The 8,734-nt window shown below is 40.8% G+C and overlaps 2 non-coding genes across 2 annotated transcripts; both read right to left on the reverse strand.

Annotated features, from left to right (window-relative positions):
- Window positions 1-3,517: 3,517 nt before the first annotated feature.
- Window positions 3,518-3,600, reverse strand: trnal-cag. The gene has a single exon. It is a non-coding gene; the product is annotated as a tRNA-Leu (tRNA).
- A 4,249-nt stretch (window positions 3,601-7,849) lies between these two features.
- trnal-cag lies at window positions 7,850-7,932 on the reverse strand. Its single transcript has one exon. It is a non-coding gene; the product is annotated as a tRNA-Leu (tRNA).
- Between the last annotated feature and the right edge of the window lie 802 nt (window positions 7,933-8,734).

Consider the following 8,734-nt stretch of genomic DNA (forward strand, 5'->3'; position numbering starts at 1 on the left):
TCAATGTATAACATAATAATTGCATTAACTTTTGGGTTTACTTTGTTAAACACTAATATTTATCACATAATTCTAATTATTAAGGTAAATCCAGTTAATATAAGTTAATGTCCTATAGAAGATTCTGAAGTCCTACTGAAGATTCTTCTGCCCAAAAGGCTTCCCAGCATTCCTAGCAACTCTTTATTATTTATTTTTTAAAATAGATAAATGAATAAATAATATTCTTACTGTAAAAAAGTTACTCATCACATCAAACTTCAAGTGGTAACAAGTAATTTAACTACTTTTATTCCATTTAAATTATTACTGTAACGAGGCAGAATAAAACAGTGAGGCTTTAATGTCTGAATCATAATCCGAAACCGTGGTCAAAAAACAGGCAAAGGTTGAATCCAGCAAAGTCAAAAGACACAAAAAGAGAAACATAACAAGGCAATCAAAGTCCAAAGGGCAAACACAAAAGGGCAAAAGTCAAAACAGACAGCAAACAGAGTCAAAAACTGGAAAAAAAACACAAAACACAGGAGAAAAACTTCAAAAAATTGACTTCATATTGACTCAAATTGACTCAAACACTATGCATGCAGAGGTATAAAAGCGATTGTTAAGAAGTTGTTCTAAGTTAATACGTCAGTTCACACAGTTTGGCAATAGCTGAAACCTCTAGTTTGTTGTTCTCAGACACTTTTGGAGTCTTTGGAATCACTAAACATTAGATTCCAAAATAAATCTGAACATTTTTGGTTTTGTTTAATCATGCAGCTCTGAGCGCCTGAAATGCCACCATCATCCTGTCCCACCTCATTTCTGACTCAGCATGATCCAGTCTGACTTGTCCCAGGGAACGAGGCTTCTCACAACAAATACTTGCAACAGCAGACAAGGGAACAATAGCACTCAATTTGCTAAAAAAAAAAGAAAGAAAAAGAAAGGCGCACGCACATTCTCCAGTATGTCAAAACCTGTCTATCTACCTGGCTGTGAGGTATAGTGTAGAGGTTACCACATGCCTATGAACAAATAGAGGACTTTAAACAAGCAACTAACAACTAAATACATTTTTTTCTTACAGAAGAGCTGTTGAACACAGGAGCAATTTTCCTTGATACAAGATCTTTACTGAAGTATGAAAATGGTGTACACCTTGGCACCAAGCCAACCATTTTCTCTATCAGATTCTTCCTAAAAATAACAGCTGTGACAGAACAAGGACCTTCAACTTTGGTGCTGCCTTGTATGAGGGTCATACAATGAGATGTGTCAATCAACCATTTGTCTAGCAAAACTGGTAAGAAAATGTTCCTTCTTACATGCATAAAACACTGCTGAGACAAAAGTGCTTGTTTTTAATGTAACTTCAAACTAACATCTCAACAACAAATAAAAAATAGTTTTGAAGTTTACTGAAGCAACATGAAGGATAACTATTCAAAAGGCCGTGGGAAACTTGGAGTTCTTCATGTGACATTGCTAGTGTACCCTCCATTGAATTCCCCCCCCTATTGGCTGGCTGCAAATCTACATGAATATCTTCAGTCAACTCCACAGATTTTTCAAAATCTCCATAATTAAATGGATAAGATGTAAACTAAGTCATTCAGAGTGGTTTGATGTGCAATGCTCTGTTCTAGAGAAACTTCTTGAGTGCTTGTAGTTTTATAGTTTTGGTTGAGGGGTTCATGTATTATGTTACAAGGAAAATAGTCCTAAAAGAAACTCATTATGTTTAGATTGTTTAGGTATTTTTAGACTATTTTAACAGTATTAAAACACATATCAAAATGTCAGAACGCACATGTAGGTTCACCGGTGATTTTGAATAGTAAATAAAATAGCATTTTTTCTATTGTACACATTGTGACGCCTGGTTCCTATCACCACCGTCACAGAATCTAAGTATGGAAATTTTCTCTACAATGAATCCTTTCACATCAAATATTGCTTACTAAGTAAACAAAGTCATTCAGAGTGGGTGGTTTGTAAAAACATCATCTACTGAAAGATACTTGGTGGAGAAAAATTTGTGGAATTCCTCTTTAATACTTAACCCCTTGAACCCAAAGGGCAAAGTGCATAGTGGCCTTCTTATCTTTATAACTTAAGAACATTTTAAGCTAAAGGCATGATACACATATCAGAACGCTTAGCAGACCAAACCTTCACTAGCCAGTATGAGCAACACAGAGCTGTGATGTCAACATTGGTGATGAATCTGGCCTGAATAATCACCCAAATTTCCTGATATTATTGCTCCACTTTTAGCCTTTACATTCCAACATAGAGATAAAACTTTAGCATGGGTCACTCATCACAGCACTCAGCAGACTGTGACCACAAACTAGAGTGATTTTATCCACCCATGACCATCCATCAGCCAGCAAACCAGCTCCAAAATCACCCCAAACCAACTTGCTACTGTTATATCTCTGCTTTAAGCCTTCGTATTATAGACAAAGAGATAAAACTGCAACATGATTCACACATCAGAGCACTCAGCAGACCCTGCCTTCACTAGGCAGAGTGGGAAAACCCAGCTCTAACCAAACACCAGCCAGTAATCCAGCACCAAACACAGCCAAATTCACTGCTATTAGCTCTCTGCTGTAGCCTTCATATGGCAACAAAAGGGTTAAAACAGCAACGCAATTCACCCATTACAACCTTTCCTGAAGTAAAAATATGCTGTACTAGAAACACCTTGGCACCAAGCCAACTATTTCTCTTTCGGATTCTTCCTAAAATCAGCAATGACAGAGAAAGGACCTTTAGCTTTAACTGCTGAAGGATCATACAAGGTAGATATGTGAAACAGGTTTTACAAGTCGTTTACGGTAGAGGCACACATATGATGCTATGAGGAGAACAGTCCCCAGAGAAACTGAATTTTTCAGACCAACCACTAAGGCAGAAGTAATGGCTAGGCAGTGTTTGAAGGAGAAAATGAAGCAGGCCTTCAGGAGAAAGGTAGAGAATGTCAGGATTGTGTTCGGCTGTAACACAAGGATAAGGCTTAAATTTGTTGATTTTACTGCTGTGCCGCTAGCAAACTTCCCACCATGAATCAAGACAGCTGTTTAGATTTTAAATTCACTGAACAGAAATAAGCACCAAACAGCACTGCAACTATGCAAAGTGTACGAATGAGTGTCGTTACAAAGTGGCCAACAAGTGGATATCTGCATTGGCATCTGCTCTGCCAAACTATTGGATAATGGCATTGGCCTAGAATTTCCATATTGGCACGTCCCAACTTGTAAATTTACAGTCTGGCCTGCAGATGAATGAAACTGGCCATCTTCAAGGCAGGAAAAGTGTCATATATCTAAGAATACAAAAGTTGCTGACAGTTCTGCCAACACAAGCCCTCCTATAGTGAATATTACAAAATCTCAACTCAACAGATGAAGTAGCTAAATGGGCCAACTGGCATTATGATCGTGTTATGAAGTCACATAAATCTAGTATGAAAGGGGAAAAGGTTAAAAATGTTTTTTTTTTTTTTTAGAAAAAGTGTTGTCAGAAGTGGGATTCGAACCCACGCCTCCAGGGGAGACTGCGACCTGAACGCAGCGCCTTAGACCGCTCGGCCATCCTGACAGTTGAGTGTGGTAGCTGGAATCAAGACAGTTGTAGATGATCATTCATGGTTTATTGGTTGACAGTCACAAAATGAAGTTGTTTTGCTGTAAAAATGACCCACATTTGTGCTGCAGTTTAAAATGTGTTAAAATGATCCCAGATGCCCCAGTGTTGACAGCAGCCTAATGACAGCTACTCCCCTACAAGCTCACAACCATGATACTACGATACCTTGTTTACAGAACTATTCCTAGTCCTGAATATAACGACAAACTATTATTAGATCTATTAATGTTAGCAATGAATCAGACTGTCAAAATATGAAATATCTGCTTCACGTCTTCCTCCTTGTGGACTGAAGCGGTGTCATACTGCCTCCTTGTGGATTTAAGGCGTCACTGCACCACGTTTCACTCTAATAGCCATTGTTGTGTATCTGTGGGGGGCTTCCTGGCCCTCTCAAGGTTTGCCTGGATGATAACTTTTTTTCTGGCACTTCTTCTCTGTAGTTGTTTTGTCATGCATTAAAAATCTGATATTGTGAGTTTAAAAGGAATGGTCAACTTGTCCATTAGAACACGCAGAACAAGCAAATGTGCTCCCTGGAATCCCACACACCTTATTTTTAGACTGCTTTGTGCTTGTCAGCAGTATAGCTAGAACGTTTAGAATCGGGTGGCCAGGTTAGGAAAAAAATAACGCTACTGTATTACAACGATGTAAAAAGTGATGCATTGGTGTTTCCCTAACTAAATCAGCCCATCATAAATCAAACATTGCATCAGCACAAATACTGCCAGGGGTGTCACTAGAGGTTAATGGATAGGGGGCTAAGCCTGTACTAGGTGGGGTCTGTGGAATGGTCCCCAAAGAGATTTTTTTAATAGCCCCAAAATGTTTATAATGCATAACATAATACTGTCAAAAGACAGTTATTTGGTCAAACTGGCGCAGGGTAGATTCATCTCTTCTCCTCTCTCTTAGTTAAGCTACGAGGCCCTAAATATATTATTCAAACATACAGGTTATGGATCCGTTGAGTCTCAGTTGGTGCCATCAGAAAGAGTGATTTTGCTCTGCAGACATGTTTAATAAACTAGGCGACAGAATTTCACGGTCATCGTGACCATGAAGTTCTCCTCTGCTTTCTTCTTGATCACTCACCTCCATCAGATCTGCTCCTTCAGCTTCTTTCTTCTCCTCCTGTGCCACCATGGACCCTCACCAATTTGCATGCCACTCCAACAGATCCAACGACGCCACTGCACTAACAGTATGCGCTGCTCTCACACCTGGACAGAAAGAACACATATATATACGAATGCTGCTCGTAGATTACAGCTCAGCATTCAACACAATCAAACTCACAGACAAGGGTCTGAACTCTCATCTGTGCAACTGGAGACTGGCCATCCTGACGGGCAGACCAAAAGTGGTGAAAGCTGGGAACAGCTTCTCCACACTGACTCTGAGCACGGGGCCAGCGACGTGTGCTCAGCCCCCTCCTGTACTCCCTGTATAAACATGGTGTGATGGCAGGAGTGCATGTTTTATTTAGTTTTATTCCATTTCAGATTTATTTTATTAACTACATGTAAATGATTGTCTGATACTATGCACTGTGCTCGTGCTCCTGTAACCAAAAAAATCATTGTATGTTTAAGCACGCCTGGCCAATAAAGCTTGATCCTGATTTTCCACTGCGCACTGAAACAATGTCTTTGCATTTGAGATCAAGCCCAGTTTCAGTCACGGACACAGAGCTTCGGGCACCCCTGATACACGGAGAGTGGGCTTGGGGGGATATCAGTGAGTGGAGTACTGCCTAAAAAGCCGCAGGTCATTTAACAGACAGGTGGTTTTTAAGCCCATTCTTGCGTGCGGACTAGCGCCGAGACAATCCACAGCATTAATAACCCTTTCATATCGGCGTCTTTATCGCCGACTCGTCCATTCGAGTTTGACCGGTTCGCTGAAGAGAAATCGCTAATATCTTAACTATTCGCTTTTAACCACAGCTCGAGCTGCAGGAGCGACATGAGAGCGAATGAGAGTCCGTTTCAGCGGTTTTTTGCAGACCCGAAAACGGGTGGAGTGTCCACACAGGTCAAAAGAAAGCGAAGTAAACAGAAGCGCCGGTCCTCACCAAACACGGCAGGGCAGCTTCTTCAATTGGGGCGCGCGCCCGCGGCTGCGTCTCAAACCGATGACGTGTGGCCTAATTAAGCTGCTCCTGCGGCGCTTTTATTTGTGCGTCTGTATTCATATTTGTGTTGATTATGATTTGACAGCGTTCGATTCTCATGAAGCTCATCATTTTCCACTGTTCATCATTTAAAGTGACGGTGCTGGCCCAATACGATTGACCGCCCCCCCGCCGGAGTAACTTAGCTCAAGCGCGCGAGAGGGGGCTTCACAGCCCACAGGCTGAGAAACCCCGGCCTAAAGTCCATTTTAGAGACTTTTTAGCCAAAATGACGCTTTTTCGCTCAGCCGCTTTGATGAGGAGCCTCGGCACCTATTTTACTACCCCCATTATATCAAAAACACGGCGGCGAAACAGCAGAGGGCGCCCGCGAGCGAGTCCTCGATGAAAAGCGGGTGAATGGAGTTCAATGAACAGTTAAATAGTTTCTAATCACTCGCCCGGAGTTTCTTTAATTTTAGAAAGAAGAAGGATGTATTTCACTAAAAAACAAAGAAATCTTACCTGCATGTTTCCTTTTTTCTGCAGCAGAAGGCCACCATTACGATTGATTGGCGAGCGGAGTAGCTCATTGGCTGTTCGTGCTCTGTGACGTCATGGACATACACGCCACTCCTATAGCTCGAGTTTAAAAGCTCTTAAAAGTATAACAGCGGTGTTAAAATGTTTTATGGGGCTCTGTGTTCGGGAAAAGGTTGTTAAATTTTACATTCAAATGTTTAAGCGTTTATAAACTGATTTTGTTCAGATGCTCCATTTTCAAGTTGTATGGTTACTTTGCAGTGCATAAACATAGACCATCCCTCAGGTCTGATATGATTGGCTGATCATTAGTTAGTCAATCTCTGGTAGTACAGTGCCCCTTTAGGCCGCGCCCATTTATTACAGTGAACCGTGAATGAGAATAAATCATAGATCCCAGGTGTCAAGCGTATTTTAGGTGCGCAGCACAGTCAGTCCTACTGGGCCTGCGGAATTATTTTCATTTTAACTGCACTACAGTTCCCAGCATGCAGTGCAACAATGAGATATGGGACAGCACCACTAAAAAAAATAAATTAATAAAATGTCAGGTGTCCGGTTCTAGCGAATGGGCAGTTTTAAAAAACCTTCTGTACACTGGGGACATTTACAGAAGTTTAAGAGTTATCTGCATTTAGTGTAGTCCAGGGTTTTATATAAAACTATTTCTTTTCATTAAAAATTGTTCACATATTTAGTGCCTATTTTTGCTGTTGTAACATATTTTGAATAAACAATGGCCAGCTGGGGGTAAGTAAGTAAAGTGTTAAGTCACAAAAAAAGCTGGCCCTTGGATTTGTTGAGATTTTTTAATATGGCCCTTTTAGTGGTTGAGTGATTGGCCTAGCAATGCCCATTATTGTCGCCATTTTTTCAGTGTGCAATATTAAAAACAAAAAACAAATGCAGCCAGATCATATAAGTTAATTTAAGCTGCCTTTGCTACAGGTTACATATATATATATATATATATATATATATATATATATATAGAGAGAGAGAGAGAGAGAGAGAGAGAGAGAGAGAGAGACAGACAGACAGACAGATAAATACTTTATTGATCCTGAAGAAAATTTAGCAGCCAGTAGCAGTCACACACCACAGGACAGTAACAGTAGTAAGGGTGTAAACAATGTAACAGGAAGAATAAATATTTAAAAACTCCTGTCTCCAGGTATACATACACAAAGAAAAATACAAGAATCTGGTATAAAATCTATAACCTGAGATGAAAGAGGCAGAGCTATGATGACTGTACCAGGAAGCACTGGTAACGGCATATAATGCCAACCCTGACTAACTGTGCAGATATGTACAGGTCACACATATCTGTATAGTACAGGTCACACATGAGTCTAACGGTTAGAAAGCTAGTCAGACAGCACCGTTTAAGGGAGCGTAAAGAGAGAAAAGGCTGAGCTGTAGCACAATCCTATCCACAGAAGGAATCAAACCTGCGGCACATGTATGTATTCAGGTGTTACATGCTATTGATGTTATCACAACGCCGTGGAAAAAGTTTGTGTGGGAAAACACTGTTGTCAGAAGTGGGATTCGAACCCACGCCTCCAGGGGAGACTGCGACCTGAACGCAGCGCCTTAGACCGCTCGGCCATCCTGACAGCTGAAGCCTCCTCTTCAGAATCACGGCAGATGTAGATATAGTCGAATTTGTTATGACAATGAGTTACATTGGCTCGCAAATTTTAAAAGACACTGTTAAGAGATATAAACAGCACAACTCCGCCAGGACATGTGTGCTGTATCTCTGCCACCTTGTGGATATGAAGTGTAATTGCAGCAAACGTCAATTTTCAGCTTCTTTATTAGTGCAATTATATTATCAGTGTTTCAACTATTCTGCGTTTCTCTCTCATAGTCATTGCTCTGCTGGACGCTTCAAGGCCCTGTGAAGGTGTGACTGGATAAGAGATAACATTTTCAGAACCTGGCACTTCCTCCTTGTGGTTTTTCTTTCAGGGTGTCCACGAGCAAAGCGAACGTAACGTTGTGTTTTTGGTTGTTGTTGTGCTGGTCAGTTGATATGCTGAACACCAACAAAACCAACATATGTTGTGTTTGGATACTGGTATGCTGGCCAACCAGTATGACCATGCTGGGGTGACCAGCTAAACCAGAACCAGACCAGCATTAGACCAGCATAAACCAGCACAAACTCGCTTTATCTACTTGCTGGCCTGTCCCTTTTCCAGCAGAAACATTACGTCTTCATGTAAACTGTAATGCAGGAAAAGGGATGTCACTGTCTTTTAAAAGAGATTATTTAAAGGAACAATTGTGGAAGCAACAAATACATAAATAAATAAACTATTTTCTTGCTTAAGAGAGAGAGATAGAGAGACAGAGAGAGAGACAGACAGAGAGAGAGAGAGAGAGAGAGAGAGAGAGAGAGAGAGAGAGAGA

The sequence above is a fragment of the Pygocentrus nattereri genome, chromosome 22 (assembly GCF_015220715.1).
Source record: "Pygocentrus nattereri isolate fPygNat1 chromosome 22, fPygNat1.pri, whole genome shotgun sequence".
Classification (NCBI taxonomy): domain Eukaryota; kingdom Metazoa; phylum Chordata; class Actinopteri; order Characiformes; family Serrasalmidae; genus Pygocentrus; species Pygocentrus nattereri.